This window comes from Schistocerca serialis, chromosome 6 (genome assembly GCF_023864345.2).
Source record: "Schistocerca serialis cubense isolate TAMUIC-IGC-003099 chromosome 6, iqSchSeri2.2, whole genome shotgun sequence".
In the NCBI taxonomy this organism is placed as follows: domain Eukaryota; kingdom Metazoa; phylum Arthropoda; class Insecta; order Orthoptera; family Acrididae; genus Schistocerca; species Schistocerca serialis.
In genome coordinates, this window is record NC_064643.1 from 426,225,558 (window position 1) to 426,244,834 (window position 19,277).

Genomic DNA, 19,277 nt, shown 5'->3' on the forward strand with positions numbered 1-19,277 from the left:
GCTGCTACTACCGACAGACAGCACTGCCCTACTGCTACTGCTCGCAACTGTACTGCGCGACTACTACTGACAGAGAACCGCTCGCAACTCTCGCGCGGTCAAGCGCAGACTAGCCACAATAAATGGCTCTCTGGTCAGATACTCTGCAATGCCTCGCCATCGCCGCCATACAACATATGTGTTTCATAACCCTCCACTGGGGGGGGCAAAAATTTGGCAGCGATGCTGAGTCATTTGGACTTGCCAAGCACGGCAAAATTTTTCTTTAATTAATCAACTTCTACAATTTACAGAATATTTAGATATATGAATTAAATGTTGTGCACATGCACCGAGTACAAAACATTTAAAACAAAGACAAAATGTGAGTATAAAACATAGTAGCAAATCAGAAAACTGTATATACAAATTATTTGACAGATAACAAAGTGCACATGCACTGAAATAATTCTTTAGCATTTTCAGAACAAATAAACAGAATGGCAAAAAATCATGTTGACAAGTGACATGAGTACACATGCACTGCAGTTGAGAACATATCAGCAAATGACGAAATGTATATACAATGAGTAACAAATGACATAAGTGCATACGCACTGAAGTATTGAACATACAGAATGAGTACAAATCATATTGAAAAATGATAAAAGTGCACAGGCACTGAAGTTCAGTAGAAAACATATTAACACATAACATAAGTGCACATGCACTGTAGTTCAGAACATATCATCAAAATAAAAAAAAATGTATAGGTCATGAATATAAATGATGTTAGCAAAAAATAATCTTCACTATGTGACAAGAATTAGGATAGGAAAGGGAAGGATTGCATCATGGTTGTAGCACTTTAGATTGCACACAGCTGTTCTGAAAGTCCATATCTTTCCACAGAAGTACAACACCAAGTGACACAATTTGAAGTTCTTTTCCCATCAGAATTTATCAGCGTAGCTAAGACACTGAACTGTCGTAGTAATATTCCATGTTTTCATTTTGGCAGTACATTAGGTACACCAAACAGTGGGACCATAATAACGTCTTCATCGCTCACGGTGGTGGACAGCATGTCGTGTCAACACCACGCTGTTACAAGGCACACCTACGTAGAATTAGTGCAAAACCAAATATAGTGCTCCATGATCACTAGGATAGACAGGGCAAATGGACATTGCAGTAATTCAAGGTAGTTAGCTCATAAGGTGAAGGACATTAAGTCACATAATAGGCTTCATTAGCCATTACATTAGTAGTTTGCGGCATTCATAGCCCAGTTATTGAACATTTCTGTACTATGTATGTAGTATTACAGAAAAATGTTCGTTAATTGTTTTACATACAATCAGTAGCCTTCTTTTCCTAGTTACAAAGCATTATCAAATAATCGCATTCTTTTCCAGTTACAAAGTATAATTAATCATTCGTCATTTCAATATAGTATTAACATTAGCCTTCTCCTACTTACAAAGCATTATTAAACAATCACATTCTTTTCCAGCTACAAAGCATAATTAATCATTTGTCATTTCAATATAGTAAGAATCATTAGCCTTCTCCTAATTATAAAGCATTATTAAACAATCGCATTCTTTACCAGTTACAAAGTATGGCATAGTTAATTAATCATTTGTCATTCCAATATAGTAATAATCATTAGCCTTTTTCTAATTACAAAGCATTATTGAACAATCACATTCTTTTCCAGTTCAAAGCATAATTAATCATTTGTCATTTCAATATAGTAAGAATCATTAGCCTTCTCCTAATTATAAAGCATTATTAAACAATCGCATTCTTTTCCAGTTACAAAGCATAATTAAGAATCATTAGCCTTCTCCTAATTATAAAGCATTATTAAACAATCGCATTCTTTTCCAGTTACAAAGTATAGCATAGTTAATTAATCATTTGTCCTTCCAATATAGTAATAATCATTAGCCTTTTTCTAATTACAAAGCATTATTAAACAATCACATTCTTTTCCAGTTACAAAGTATAATTAATCATTTGTCATTTCAATATAGGAAGAATCATTAGCCTTCTCCTAGTTATAAAGCATTATTAAACAATCACATTCTTTTCCAGTTACAAAGCATAATTAAGAATCATTAGCCTTCTCCTAATTATAAAGCATTATTAAACAATCGCATTCTTTTCCAATTACAAAGCATAGCATAATTAATTAATCATTTTCCAAGTGACATATTATTCACTGCTGATCAGCATTACTCAGAACTCTCTTAAACTGGTATCATTATTTGGGACTGGTAATACATTTTTTGTTAGCAATGCATTGCGTCGGGTAATTATAGGGGAAAGCAAGAGAGAAGAATTTGCTTCTGGGTTGTTGGTATAAATGAAAATGTGTAACGTCATCCGTTATAAGTCAGCTGTGGCAAGATTATGAAACAAGTAGAGTATATGTAACCACATTCATAGATTTAATGAACAAATGCTTGTAGCACATTAATCTCATAAATAATTTCTCCTGCCAAAAATATATAAAATGGATTATTAAGCTGAAAAGAGAAATGCATTTTATGCTGAAAAGTAGTGAACTTCGAATTAACAGGTAGTGAAATGTGTATAAAAAATGTGTTCCATAGCTGTCCTTTCCAAAACCTTCAGTCGTTATACTGTGCAATATAACACCTGCTGTCAAAACGAACTGCAACAAATACTTAAATAACTACATAGCCTAAATATAACTTCAACATTATCCTCATCTGCAAAGAAAACTTCATGATACATATTATCTTAACTTCATTATTATCATCACCTGTAAAGACAAACTTCATTATTCATAGTAGCATATTCTTCATCATTATTCATCAGCATTCATTATCATCTGCAAAAAATCACTTCATTACTCATTACACAACGATTCCTTATCTCTAGCATATTTCATCACTAAAACTAAGATGTGTAGTTCTGTCTGACAGCCTGCATCAATCACCTTGTATTCTGAAAGAAAAATTAGTGAAGACTGCTATTCTACGATGAGTATAGTATATTCTTGTTAATGCTTGTTAATCCTGATCCATTTACTCTTCCTCATAAAGTTATTGCATCTTCTTTCGTTTATTCCGTAGGTGAAATTCCCATTTCTGTTGAATTTATTTCTTACACGCATCATTTCTTTCTGAAATTGATGAACAGAGATTAATGCCTTGCATTGAAATCATATACCCATTAAATAATGACTGGTTTATGGTAACATAATTAAGTATACAGCATAACATGACAGAAAACGTAATATGTCAAAGACATTGACAGTGTTCAGATGCAAAAATGTACACAGAATAATACAATGCAGCAGCAAAAAGAAAAACGTAAAACAGTCACGATGTTGAGATATCATAGGGCAAAAAAGGTCAAAGTCAACTGGTGTGTTATACCTTAACTATTTCACAGTGCATACAAACAAAACTGGAATACAATCGTACATAAAAGGACAAAATGTGACGTTCGTTGTGTTCAGCTTGTATGTAGTGTAGTTAAAAGAGGCGAGAATTAAAGACTTTAATGGAGAGAGAATTTGATAAAATTAATACGTCATTACATAGAATTGCATAATTATTCATAAAATACGTAAGTTCATCTGGAAAAATATGCACGGTCTGATGTGTAACGACAAGAAAAGCGACCTGCTAACCTTACCTTGCCGGGCACCTGCCAAGAAAAATACGATAATCATCAATAATTAGTCATGTGAATATAATTGCATAAGTGGTCATAAAAAATTAGTAAATGGCATCATAGTGTGTTGAATCATAAAGTGTCTTCATTCAATAAAGGGTTTAATATTTGACCAATGGTGGTTGCCTTTCGATTTTCTGGTTCTCAAAGTTTCGACGTGTACCACATTGGGATGAGGAATGCTGCGAATCCGATATGGACCTGCGTATAGAAGTTCAAATTTACTGCACTTACCTTTTATTCTGCTGGATAAATAGTGTGTACGTACTAATATTTTCTGTCCAATGAGAAAGTCGCGGCGTGTACAAACCTGTTTTTGCTGTCTTCTCCGGCGCTCTGCGGCACGTTTGATGTTGTTCAGCGCAATGTCAATTATTTCGTGGTGTCTTAGTCGACGACAGGTAGGGAAGTTTACTAATTCTTTAATTTTGTTTGGTGGTTCAACGTTTTTCAGTATAACAGACGGAGATAGCATAGTGGATTCATTTGGAATGGAATTAATTACATCTTGGAATGAGAATATGTGTGTGTCCCAATCAATATGTCTTTTGTGGCAGTATATTCTACACAGTTTACCAATTTCTTTCATTAATCGTTCACAGGGGTTCGAAGAAGCATGGTACTTGGATATATAGATCGGAGAAATGTTTCTAGCTCGTAACATACGTGTCCATGTAGCAGAACGAAATTTTGATCCATTATCGGAAATTACTTTCAACACATGCCCTACATGAAATAGAAAATGTTTTACAAATGCTTTCGAAACAGTTTTAGCTGTAGCTTTGCGTAACGGAGTGAAAGTAACAAATTTTGAAGTGAGCTCAACAGCGACAAAGATGTAGCAAAAACCTCTGTTAGTTCTCGGAATTGGACCAAAACTGTCTACTGCGGCCATATGTCTTAATTTAACAGGTATAATGGGATATAATGGAGGAATATGTGAAGTGCTGTCTGACTTAGCTCTCTGGCAAATTTTACATGACGCTAAAACTCGTCGTAAACGTTTCTCCATGTTGGTAAAATAACAGTTCTGTCTCAGTATAAGAAAACACTTTCTGGGTCCGTTATGTGCGTAACATAAATGAGTGTACCAGATTAATTTGTTAACCAGTTCGTCAGGAATGCATAATAACCAGTTGTTGCTGTCAGGATGAGAGCGGCGAAACAGAATGTCATTGCGTACAGTGTAATGGTTTCTAATCGTAACATTATTCCTATCTTGCCAAAGGTGTTTAATTTCTTTCCACACATTGTCTTTACTTTGCTCTTTTGCTATGTCCTGTAATGACGACGAAATAAAATTTTCAAATGCAACTTGTTGAATGTACATGACACTGAAATTTGCTTTGCAGAAGTTGGTTGCTACGTCTTGCTGATTGTTGCTCAGAGAACGCGATAGTGCGTCTGCTATAACATTTTGTGTGCCGGGAATGTGAACTATTGTAAAATTAAATTCCTGCAAATAAAGTTTCCATCTGCTTAATCTGTCGTGAGTGAATTTAGCCGAAAGTAAAAATTGTATCGCTCTGTGGTCTGTGTAAACGGTGGTGTGTCTGCCATAAAGAAAGTGCCGAAATCTCGTAAAAGCCCATACAACACATAATGTTTCAAGTTCTGTAACAGAATAATTTCGCTCAGCAGGTGACAAAATGCGACTTGCAAATGCGATGTTTTTAATTACTGTTGAACCATCTTCTTCAATTTCCTGGAAAATATGTACGCCTAAAGCGGTGTTAGAACTGTCGGTGGCAATGGAAAAATTTCTAGTAAGATCTGGGTGCGATAAAAGTGGAGCATTCAACAAAGCATGTTTCAGGTTCACAAATTCAGAATGTGCTTGCTTATCCCATGACCAAATACTGTTTTTACCTGTTAATTGGCATAATCTAGGTGTGTCTAAAGCGGAGTGATGAATAAATTTACGAAAAAAATTAATTAAGCCCAAAAAACTGCGTAATTGCTTCTTCGTCGTAGGAACAGTAATGTCACGTAGAGCTTGAAGTTTTTCCGGATCTGGTGCAATGCCTTCTGCTGAAATTACGTGTCTAAGAAATTTTATAGAAGTTTTACCAAAATGCGATTTACTGAGGTTAACGGTGAGTCCTTGTGCATGAAAAGTCTGTAACAGTCGTTTTAGAATCATATTGTGTTCAGACCAGTTAGCTTCTGCGATAAGAATGTCGTCTACGTACGTTGTAATTCTGTCCTTAAGTTCTGTCAGAAGTATAGTGTTCAAACCGCGAATAAAAGCTGCAGAAGAAATAGTTAAGCCGAACGGTAATTTGCAAAATTGATAACAGTCGCCAAAACAGAGAAAAGCTGTATATTTTCTGCAATTCGGATGAAGCTGAATTTGCCAAAATCCCGATTTCAAATCTAGTGTAGAATAAATAGCAGTACCATGAAATTTCTGTAAAAGTTCCTCTAAAGTCTGTGGTCGATCTGTTTCATTAATAATAATGTCATTAATGTGACGTGAATCAAGTACAAGGCGAAGTGAGCCATCTTTTTTCTTAACAATATGTAGCGGGTTTATGTACGGACTAACTGCCGGTTCTATAATTCCTTGATCAAGCATATCCTGCAATTCTTTTTTAACTTGTTCTCTGTGAATATATGGAATGGGATAATGCTTTGCTTTAAATGTGTCGTGCTGTTTCACTTGAAATTCATACATAAAGCCGGACATAGTACCAGGAATGTTGTCGAAAACTGGAGCTTGCTGTAAAAGAATTTCGAGTAGCTGCGTGCGTTCGTCGTCTGTATTTGCACTGCTTTGTCTAACTTTATCGGAAATCATCTGCATTACATCGTAGTCAGTTTCGTCTGGAGTATTATAGTTGTGTACGTACGTATTCGTGAACAATGTGGGATTACAGTCTATGTTACGAGATACGGAAATGACCTCTGTGCGGTTAATTGTTTGCTCTTCCGCAGATAAAGGGTGCTGAAATTCTAAAGCCAATTGTACATTTTCATCCTTTAGCATTAAATAGGAATGTTGAAAATCAATAACTGCGTCATGTTGTACCAGAAAATTCGTACCTAAAATAACATCTGTTGTCAATAAAGAAGCAATCCAAAAATTAGAGTGAAAAGTGTGACCTGCAATACAAAATGATAAATGCGTCTGTAATTTAACGTTTACACCTTTACTCGAGACTGCTCCTTTTACTTTCATTTTGCCTAATGGTAATGTAGGATACGTATTCTCTTTGTTGCACTCGTTGAAAGTCTCCTTATTTATTACTGATATAGGTGATCCGGAATCAATTACTGCTGAAAATTTCGATGAACCAATTTTAATTTCGATGACAAGATGTGAAATGGATTTCTGAACAACTGGCCTTTCCTGCAAGAGAGTGTCTCTGATATCGTCAAAAGTAATTACATTTTCGTGAACAACATTTTGCGTGTCTAAAGTAGTGCTTGTGTTATTGGAAGATGCGTCCTGTACAGTATTTAGTCAAATTCTATCTGACGTGTTATTATTATCAGGAGGATGCTGTGGCATTTCTACTATTTGAACAGTTCTATTACTTCTTCCAGACGTATTACGCTCTGGATGATACCTACTGTCGGGTTCATTCATGAGAATAGGTTCTTGTGTATAATTTTGCTGTTGGTATGTCCGACTGTTGTTAGATGTACGCTGAAAATTGTTCTCATTATTTTTACGTCTGTCGTAATAGTCATTCCTATACGGTGTATTGCGATAGGAATTGAAATACTGTCTTCTCTGTACGTAGTTGTTTCCTTGCTGCCGTGCGTTACTATTTGTTGGATCTGGGACTATACGTGCACGCGGCGGAACATTAAAGCCTGGTTGACATTGTGCATTCCATTATTGGTTAGGTATGCTAACCGGCTGGTTTTGATGTTGTTGTTGTGAAACACCTCTATTGTTACAAAAGTGTGGTTCCTGTTGCTGAAAATTTTGACGATATTGATAATTAGAATTTTGGCTGTTATTAAAGTTTTGGTAGTTGTCGTTCCTAAAGCGTCTGTTACCTTTTCTATTAAAATTACGCGTCTGATCATAATTGCTGTACGTTTGTTGGCCTTGGTTGTTATATGTGAAGTTTTTGTTTACGAAAGAATAGTCTGATTGCTGCACTTCCAAGAGCTGTAAAAGATCTCTAAATGCTGAAATGTTTTCTTTTTGCTGGCCCGTTAGAAGTGACACTCGTAATGACCGTGGTAATTTGGGAATGCATAATTGTATAAGTGCAGATTCACTGTACGGTTCACTTAGGTACTGGTTTTGTTGCACCATGTGCTCAAAAAATTGCGTCACACTGGGAAAATTTGAGTTCTCGTAATTTGGCAAACTAATTAACTGATCTTTAATTCCGCGCTGTGTCGTCTTCGACCAATACGCTGACAGAAAAGCATTCTGAAACTCTTCTACTGAATAGCATTGCCTCGCGATCGGTCTCATACGAGTTGCCGGTTCGCCTTCCAAAAAACTGCAAATAAATTCAAGTTTACGCGTAACAGGCCAAGTCGGTGGAAAAGCAAAGCTAAATTGCTGTATCCAATCCAATGGGTGAATCTGTGTTCTGTCATTCCTAAACACTTTAAATTTCCTCACCGATAGAAAATGTTTGTAATCGAAATTATCATCTCTGTATGACGGAACAATTTCATGATTGTAAGAGAATCTGTTGAACTGTGGTTGCTCGCAATCTAAGTCCCGTATTCTCTGAAGATTACCCAAATTATACGCGTTGCGCGAGTCTGACAAATGTTCGCAAAGTGGCGTCTGCTGTGATGTTTTATTAACTGAAATACTTTTCATCTCTGTTACTTCTTGTTGTAAACTCGATAACTTTCTACGTAACATTTTATTAGACGAATCGATCTCATTAATTGTCTGCTGTAAATTTTGAAATTCAGGTGTTTGATTAAATGAAACCGGTGAAGTATCGTCTGATTTGTTGTCATTACCACTTTCTATAACGTCAATACGACTGGCCAATTCATCACATTTTTCAGTCAGTATTTTTACCTGATCATCGGTTTTAGAATCAGAGGCATTAATCTGTTTTTGCAACTTACGTGTAGTTTCGTTCAGTTTTTTAACGTCAGCTTGAATTACATCGGAATCCTGTGTTAGTTCTAATTGTTCGAGTCTGTCGGTCACTGTTTGAAAATCGGTTGTGTATGTGTCTGTTTTCGATTTAAGATCCGAAATTTCGTCACGTAATTCTGTGTTGGACTGTTTGATGGTATTAATTTCGTCGGACACTGTCGCAATATTATTGTCTACATACGTTTTTGCCTTCGCAAACATTTTACGTTTGTCTTCTTGTCTCTGAGCACTGATTGTTTCCATGACTTGACGTTTTACTTTATTTTGATCCTGAATAAATTTGCGGAAACGCGTATCACTGTTTTGTATGTGGTGATTAAAGCGTTCGTCAATCTGAGTGTTCTGTTGGTCGAATTTCGCGTCGATCTTTTCATCCATTGTGCGCGAAAGTTCTGCTGTCATTGCTTTAAACTCGTCGCGTAATTGTGTACCTTTTTCAGAGCATTGTTTAGCGACTGTACTAATTTCCGCTCAAAGTGTTTCTGTTGTAGCTGTTTGCATTTCCCTTAATTCCTGAGCAACAGACTTAATTTCTTCGCTACTTTTTCTTGAACAAGCCTCAATTTCCTCGCGCAACTGTTCCTTAGTGTCATGGCACTGCGCGGCAACGGCTCTAATTTGTTCACTAAGCTATCAGGAATTGTTATCTAATTTTTCATTCTGTTGTTTGACCTGTTCACTAAGTTGTTTGAGATTTTCGTCATTATTGTCAAGTTTTTCATTTAAGTGTTTAGCCTGTTCACTAAGTATGTCTTGTTTTTCGTACTGTTGTTTGGAAGTGTTGTCCAGTTTTTCATTAAGTTGTTTATTCATTTGTAGCAAAAATGCCATAATTGGATTCGACACAAAATCATCATTTCTATTCATCGTGTTGTTTAGTGGTGTACCTGGAATTGTCTCGCTTTCCGTAACCATTTGGTTATTCTGAGATTCACAAAAAGGTTTGTCAGTCGGATTTACACTGTCGGTCACTATTTCGGAATTAAATTGATCCGTCGTACTTTCAGTACATTGTCCATTTTCATTAGAAAAATTTGTCTGTACATTATTTGAATTTTCCAAACCGGGTGTATTAAGCTGGGCAGCGCTCATTACAATAGTGCGCCCCGCGTCATCAATTGTCGTCAAATCAACAGAGGACATAACCGAGTTCGTTTGTTCATCATTAAGACAAAAGTCATCATTAGCGGTTGGAACGCATTGATTGTCAGTGAACGCAGGATTGTCATCATTACACTGTGTGTCACAATTACTATCGGTCACGTTGTTTAAGTCGGTAATTTCGTTCATAATACCTCGTGATACACTATTCACAGTCTTTCACGGCATTTTTGCAATAGTCACAATTATTCACAAAATAAATAAGCACAATGCAAAAGCAACACACAAATACAACAGAGCAACGAATTGCCGTTGACCTGTAGAAAGAAAGTCACAAGATTAGTAAAAGCGTTGCGCCAAATTCTAATTATATCTAAGCAAATAAGAGCAGATATCTGACTGTTTTTCAAAAGACTCTCAACGAAATACGATCCTGGCAGGGTCGCCTAGTGTAACCTCCCCACAAAAATTTAAAAGATATTATTTTAAATGCTAATGGACATTGAGCTAAGTGTAAGCTCCCCAGAGAAATTTTGAAACACAATAGTTGAATGTTAACAAGAATACAACCTAATGTAACCTCCCAGCAAAAAAATTTAATGACAATGACAATTAAACAAAAATTAGCAATCTGACCCAAGTATAAGTTCCTCACAAAAAAAAAAGAAAGTCAATTCAGTGATAATAAAATCTCAGTGACAATGAAAACACAAACAGATCTAAATGTCGATCTTAGGCCCTGTTCATTAATTAAACTGAAATTCTTACCTTAGTAAAGCTGCATCTGCTCTTATTTATTTTTGCCATAGCTTGGAGGAAATTGATTGCAAAAATTTTGAATTTAAGAGAAGCTTTTCTTTAAGGAATATCAAGGGAATATTTCTTTCATTAAGGAATTCTTTGTTAAAAAATTGCTTTGAAAACCAAAAATTATTATTGGGGCGATTATCGCACAAATTAGTTACAGTTAATTTACATTATTAGCTGAGCGCATTTAAAAATAATATACCTCATCCTGAATCTTGACCAGAGTGCCATGTCGTCGCCCACCGACTCCTCACACACAACTGTACTCGACTACTAATGCGGACCGACTACATCACAAAACTACACTGGGCTGCTACTACCGACAGACAGCACTGCCCTACTGCTACTGCTCGCAACTGTACTGCATGACTACTACTGACAGAGAACCGCTCGCAACTCTCGCGCGGTCAAGCGCAGACTAGCCACGATAAATGGCTCTCTGGTCAGAGACTCTGCAATGCCTCACCATCGCCGCCACACAACATACGTGTTTCACTGTCGTTCATGGATGTCGCCCCCTCCTTGTCGGTGACGGGTGGGGACCCGGCGGTATGACTGGATTTAGCGTGTTCAGCCCCCATTTAAACCATCGTTCTGTGGTTCTCCAATGGAATTGTAATGGATACTATCGTCACCTTCCGGAATTGAAATCCCTTCTTTCGTCCTACTCTGCAGCTTGTGTGGTTCTACAGGAATCTCATTTTACTGATTCTCACTCACCGACCCTCCGTGGGTTCCGTGTTTTCTGTCGAAATCGGGTTGGACCCCTGCGGGCTTCTGGTGTCGTTTGTACGTTGGTCCATACAGACATTGCTAGCACGTGGATTCCTCTTCAAACTACATTGGAAGCTGTTGCTGTTAGGGTCCACTTTGCGGTCACAGTTTGCAATCTTTATCTCCCTCGTGACAGGACTGTTACACCTGCTGCCTTAACTGCCCTTCTTCAGCAACTTCCTCCTCCCTTCCTCCTCCTTGGGGATTTTAATGCTCATCATCCCTTGTGGGGCAGTGCCTTTCCCTCTAGACGAGATCTTCTTATAGACCAATCTATTGCAGACCACGCCCTGTGCCTTCTTAATGACGGCTCCCCTACTCATTTCAGTGCCGGTCATGGTACCTTTTCTGCCATTGATCTTTCTCTTTCTTCTCCCTCTCTCCTCCCTTCATTACACTGGTCGCCACACGACGACCTTTGTGGTAGTGACCATTTCCCGTTGATTACCACACTCCCCTCCCGCTCCCCGATGGACAGGTTACCTCGTTGGTCTTTCCAACGCGCCGATTGGCCTCTATACACTGCACAGGTCGTGTTTTCTCCCTCTTTGTCGGGTTGTATTGCTGACGTCCTCCGTGACGTGTCTGATGCAATTGTTCGCGTTGCTAACCTTGCTGTCCCGCACTCATCTGGCCATTTCGCCGCCGGCAAGTCCCGTGGTGGAGTACGGCCATTGCCATTGCCATCCGTGATCGCCGTCGAGCTTTGCAACACTTTAAGAGGCACCCATCCGTAGCCAGCCTTACTACCTTTAAACGCCTTCGCGCTAAAGCCCGTTATTTAGTCAAACAGAGCAAGCGGATATGTTGGGAACGATTCGTTTCTTCCGTTATTTCTACTCTCCCTCTGTCACGGATAGGGGCTACACTTCGCTCTCTCCAAGGTTGCCATCGGCAGTCCACCCTCCCAGGCCTTCACCTCCCAGATGGCATTTGTACAGACCCACTAGTTCTTGCAGAACATCTTGCGACCCATTTTGCAATGGCATCAGCGTCAGCCTCCTATCCAGCTGCTTCCCTTCATCAAAAACAGCGAGCTGAAGCTTCCACCTTATGTTTCAGCCCTTGTAAGTCAGACTCTTACAACGAACCTTTTATTGAATGGGATTTTCTTTCTGCTCTATCTTCTTCTCATGATACGGCCCCTGGCCCAAATTCCATTCATAACCAACTGCTTCAACATCACAGTGCTCCACAATGGCAACATCTTCTTTGGGTGTTGAACCGTATCTGGCTCCAGGGTTACTTCTATTCTCAGTGTAGTTATAGCATTGTCGTTCCTGTCCTTAAGCCTGGTAAGAACCCCCTATCTGTTGACGGCTATCGGCCAATTAGTTTGACCAATGTTGTTTGCAAGTTACTTGAACGGATGGTAGCCCATCGGCTCAATTGGGTCCTTGGATCTCGGGATCTATTGTCCCCTTACCAGTGAGGCTTTCGAGAGGGACGGTCTCCAATTGATCATTTACTTCGCTTGGAATCCGCAGTTCGGCAGGCTTTTTCCCAGCGCCACCATTTAGTTGCAGTGTTTTTCGACCTTCGCAAGGCCTATGACACGGCCTGGCGCCATCACATCTTACTTACCCTTCATCAGTGGGGTCTTCGGGGCCCACTCCCGATTTTTATCCGCCAGTTCCTGATCCATCAGTCATTCAGAGTTCGAGTTGGTACTGCTTTTAGTTCTCCACGGACGCAGGAGACAGGCATCCCACAGTGTTCTGCCTTGAGTGTCATTCTTTTCCTCATTGCTATCGATGGACTTGTGGCGTCTGTCAGTCCCTTGGTCGCTCCTGCCCTGTATGTGGATGATTTCTGCATTTGGGTTAGTTCCTCCTCGATGGCATCTGCAGAACGGTAGCTCCAGGTAGCTATACGGCGTGCCTCTGCATGGACCCACTCACACGGGTTTCAATTCGCTCCTTTAAAATCGCGAGTGGTCCACTTCTGTCGCAGTACTACGGTCCACCCTGATCCAGAGCTCTATCTCGCTGCACAACGATTGCCTGTGGTCCCACAGTTTCGTTTCCTGGGTCTTCTTTTCGACAACAAGCTTACTTGGCTGCCCCATATCCGACTCCTGAAGGTAGGATGTTTCCGTAAAGTTCTGTCTCGCTTGGACTATGATTGTCAAGTTTATGCACGTGCTGGATCCAGTCCACCATCGTGGTATCCGTTTGGCCACCGGTGCCTTCCCTACTAGCCCTGTTGACAGTCTCCTGGTTGAAGCTGGGATCCCCCCCCCCCCTTTCTGTTCGGCGATCCCAGCTTCTGGTGTCTTATGCACTCAGTATCCGTTCCTCTCCCACTCATCCTTCCTATTCTATCCTCTTCCCAGACCATGGACGTCGCCCACCCGACTCCCGCCCTCGCGTGGATTTACCAGTTGGGCTGCGCCTTGCGTCTCTTTGCCGTGATTTTCAGCTTCCTTCTTTGTCCTGTCTTTCTCGCTCCCTCCCCTCCACCCCTCCTTGGATAGTTCCTCGGCCTCGAATTCGGATGGATCTCCGCCGAGGTCCGAAAGATTCCATCCCCCCGGTGGTGTTCCGTTCCATTTTCCGCCAAATTATATGGGAGTTTCGGGATGCTGTTGTTTTTTACACTGATGGCTCTACATCCGCTGATCATGTTGGGTATGCCTTCATGTCCTCTGTTGGAACGGAAAGTCATCTGCTGCCACCTACATGTGGGGTGTTTACTGCGGAATTGGTGGCAATTTCCAAGGCCCTTACCTTTATTAAACAGTCCCAACACATCCGCGTTTTGTTATGTATGGACTCGATGAGTGGCCTTCTTGCTATTGACCGGTGTTTTTCGCGCCATCCCTTGGTCTCTGCCATCCATGACCATCTCGCTGATATTCACCGTGCTGCTTGTTCCATTGACTTCCTTTGGGTCCCTGGCCATGTGGGTATCCTGGGTAATGAGCTCGCTGATCGTTTGGCTGGGGGAGCAGTTACTTAGCCCCCCCGTTTTCTGTAACCCCTCCTGCAGCAGATTTACGGCTTCACATCAAATCCCACTTCGCACAGTCATGGGCCACTTCTTTGGAGGCTACACCCCTTTGTAATAAACTTCGTGCAATTAAGGTGACACCAGGCCCGTGGCGTTCTTCCTTTCGCCTCTCCCGAAAGGACTCGACCACACTGTGTCGTCTCCGCATTGGCCATACCAGGCTGACCCATGGTTTTCTTTTGCGTGATGAGCCACCCCTACTATGTGGTTGTGGAACCTTCCAGTCAGTAGCCCACATTTTGGTTGAATGCCCCCTTCTTTTGGCTCTGCGTGCTAAGTACAGACTCCCCCACACTTTACCTTTGATGTAGGCTGACGATTCCCGGATGGTCTCTCTGGTTCCCGGTTTCCTCCGGGAAAGTAGTTTTTTTCTCAGTTTTAAGGTTTTTAATCTCTCTGGTGTTGGGGCAGGGCGGTGAGTGTTTGGGTGTCTCCCACTGTAAGCAGTGTTCGGAGATTCCCGATTCACCTCCCTGACCGAAATCCTCTTTTCTTCCCCTTTTACTCTGTTTTTACCCCTTTTTTTTAAGGCTTGGTTAGTCTTTCTATTCCCATACGTACTTTCTACATTCTAGCAGTTGTACCTTTTATGTCACTGGTGGTCTTGCCTATGCTGCTTCAGCATAGTGTTGGTTTCGTTCTCTTGCCGACTTCCCTCATTTTGTTTTTTACCAATGACAACATGACTGCCCTTTTACGTTTTTACCTTTTTCCGTTTTATTGTTCTGACTTTCCTGAGATGTCCCATTAGCGGAATGGAGCACATTTGAAACAAGGGACTGACGACCTTGCTGTTTGGTCCCTTAAACCTCAAACAACCAACCATCATGTTGAGACGGAGCTACACGAGTTTCACGAATATTTGAATAACATGCACAGGAAGATACAGTTCACACTTGAACCTGAGATGATACTGCAGTTCTATTTCTAGACGTCGAAGTATACAGGACAACGGAGGGAAAATTGGGGCACAGAGTATATCGCAAGCCTACACATGCAGGCAGGTATTTGCACGCCCAATCCTGCCACCACCCAGCGCAGAAGAACTCGGTCATCCGTTCTTTGACAATCAGTTCGCTGCGCCGAAGTGATGATCAAAACATAGTACCTGAGCTTAAATGGCTACGCACAACGATCTTAGCCAATGGCTACGGCCATACGTTGATCCACATACCTTGTAGACCAATACAACTAAGCACGATAAGCCAGAAATAGACAAATTGCAGCCAGCAGTGCGCTTACCTTATGTGAAGAATCTAAGTGACTGAATAGGCAAACACTTTCGCTGGGCTGGGGTGCAGCCTGTGTTCTATAGTGGTCGCAGGATCCAGGACGTGCTATGTTTCTCTAAGGACAAGATGGATGCACTACACACTGCAGGCGTGTACAAGGGTGAATGGCTCTGAGCACTATGGGACTTAACTACCGAGGTTATCAGTCCCCTAGAACTTAGAACTACTTAAACCTAACTAACCTAAGGACATCACACACATCCATGCCCGAGGCAGGATTCGAACCTGCGACCGAATGTACAAGGTTGAAAGTGAATGTGGCGAGGCATACATCGGCGACACTGGCAGGCCCATCGCAACGCGCATTCGAAAACACTAGCGCTGTATACGTCTAGGGCAACACGACAAATCTGCATTGGCAGTACATCAGCAAGATTGCGGAAAAGAAATAAAATTCAGCAAAGCCTGTGTGTGGCGAAGCAGGCAGGTACGACGAACGCAAAACTAGAGAGGCCAACGAAATACTTGAACACCGTAAGTATCTGAATAGATAGGATAGACTCAGGCTTGACCCATCTTGGCTGCCAGCAATCAGAGCCCAACAGACTGCAGTGTCAACACGAGGCGCGAGCACTACCAGCGAGTAACTGCCGCCGCGCGGCCAACGTCCAGCATTTGGTAAACAGGAGCCAGCTTCTCATTAGCCGGTGAGCACCAATCATGGACTACAATAAAAGAGCCAATAGACAACCGAGGTTACGCTCTCCCACCACCGCAGTAACCTATTGAAATAAAGATCTCTCTCCTTCTTCATAAAGTGACCAACGAAATGAACTAACTTTTTAAAATCATGACGTAATAGCATGCGCAGCGAACAGTAATAACAAAATATAAGGGAAACTGCATATATGGAACGCACCAGTAGACCTAGAAGAAGGCCGCTGCAGCAGTGGCCGAAACGTTGGTTTTCTCTAGATGTAGTTTCCTACAGTTTGACGCGGTACCACTACAACAGATAGTGCGATAATGAATAACGACGTTAGGTAATTCATTTGAAGAGGAATGGACATCCCTGAAAAGGGCAATCACATAAGTTGAAGAGAAAAATGTTGGTACAAGAACGGTAAATACTTAGAAACAATGGGAGACAGAAGAAATATTTCGAATGATCGACGAAAGAGCGAAGTATAAACATGTTCAGGGGAATTCAGAAATACAGAAATGGGAGTCACGCAGTATTGAAATAAACAGGATGTGCAGCTAAGTCAAGGCCAAACGGTTACATGAAAAATGTGAAGAACTGGAAAAAGAAACGGTTTGTGGAAATTCTGACACAGCACATACAAAAGTCAATACAACCTTCGGTGAAGTTAAAGCAAAGGCGGTTACATTAAGCGTGCGATAGGAATTCCACCGTTAAATGTAGAGGAGAGAGCGGGTTGGTTGGAAGAGAACACTGAGTACCTCTATCATATCGTGACAATAGGAGAAACACAGTCCACATCGAAGAAATAGGGGAGCCAGTATTTGAATCAGAATTTAGAAGAAATAAAACAAGTGGCAGCAAAACTAATACTGACGTTGGTGTGTATAATGTATAATGGAGATATACCATCAGACTATCGGAAAAACATCGTGCATACAATTCCCAAGAGTGTAAGAACCGAAAGGTGCTAGAATTACCGCTCAATCAGCTTAACAGCTCTTGCATCTACGTTACTGACAAGAAGAATTAACAGAACAATCGAAAAGGAAATTGACGATTAGTGAGATGACGATCAATTTGGCTTCAGGAAAGGCAAAGGCACTGGAAAGGCAGTTCTGATGTTGGACTTGATAATGTAAACAGGACTGAAGAAAAATTAAGACACGTTCATAGGATCTGTCGACCTGAAGGAAGTGGTCGACGATGTAAAATGGTGCAAGATGTTCGAAATCGTGAGAAAGTAAGAGTAAGCTGCAGGGAAAGGTTGGTAACATACAGTATGTAAAAGAACGAAGAGAGAAAAATAAGAGTGGAGGACCAAGAACGAAGTGTACGAAATAAAAAGGGTGAAAGACAGGGATGTCGTTTTCGCCCATACTGTTCTATCTATACATCGAACAAGCTGGGTGTGGAGCACAGGTGCTACAGGATTTTGAGACAACCCTAATAAAAGCTCTAAATTTGGTGTACGCAGTGTCCGCCGCCTCCCTGCAAGTTTGTCTATCTGAAAGGACATCTGCTCACGCAAAGGGCTTGGAATGTTTTGTGATGTTGTTGGTGTCTGTGAGAATACTTTTTTTAGCATAGCCTTACTCCCTCTCGACCGTTTCCATCTGCTTGGCAGAACACAGACACAGTTTCGACTTGTTCCCGACAAGAATACCGGATCTTTCTGCTGCCCACAGTACATTGCGTAAGTCACACAGCCTGCAACAAAAAGGGACACACGGCACGTGATCAGAGGCACTGCCATTCTTCGTCGTCATTTACAATGGCAACGATGCATTGCTGGACACAGGGTCATAGGACTATTTTCCTCCATTTCCATTCAGGACTCCTCCCCTGCAGTTTGTCAATTTTATTAATATTCACCCCGTATAAGTTCAAGTAGCTATGACAGAAATAAAAGAAAGCTTCATGAGTCGGAGTTCAAGAGTGGCACTAAACTGCAACGTGAAAAGGTATCAGTGTTAAGATTCGCTAGTGACATTATCATCCCCAGTAAAAGTGAATAACAATTACGGTCTCTGTTGGAAGGAACGAACCGTATTATGAGAAAAGAATATGGATCGAGTCTGAATCGAAGAAAGACGAAAGTACTGAGAACTAGCAGAAATGTGAACAGAAAGATACGTGACATCAGAATTTGTGATCACGAAGTACATGGGATTAAGGAATTCGACAACGTTGCCAACAAAACAACCCAGGAGAACATTAAAAGCAGACTAGCACTGGTGAAAAGGGCGTTTCAGGCTAAGAGAAGTATTCTAGCATCAGACACAGGTCTTCATTTGACAAAGAAATTTCGGAGAATGTACATTTGGAGCCCAGCAGTGTATGATAGGGAGACATGGACTGTGGAAAAACTGGAGCAGAAAAGAATCTAAGCATTTGAGATGTGGTGCTACTGAAGAACGTTGAAAATTATGTGGACCGATAGGGTATGCACTGAAGAGGTTCTGCACAGAATCGACGATGAAACGAATGTATGGGAAACATTGACAAGAAGAAGGGACAGGATGGTAGGACGTCTGTTAAGACATTTGGAAATAAATTTCATGATACTTGAGGGAGCTGCAGATGGCAAGAAGTGAAGAGGAAGACGGAGAGTGGGATACATCTAGGAGATATCTGAAGACGTAGGTAGCAAGAAAAGTGCTGCTTTGAGGTGAAAAGGTTGGCATAGGAGAGGAATTTTTGGTGGACCTCATCAAACCAGTTAGAAGACTAATGCCTGAAAAAAAATCCCGATTAGTTGTCAATTATGTTGAAAAATGCTCCTTTCCCAGCACAAAACAGACGTAATGTTCTGGGCAGATTGAGGTGAACTAGCTTTTGACTTATGACTGCTTCA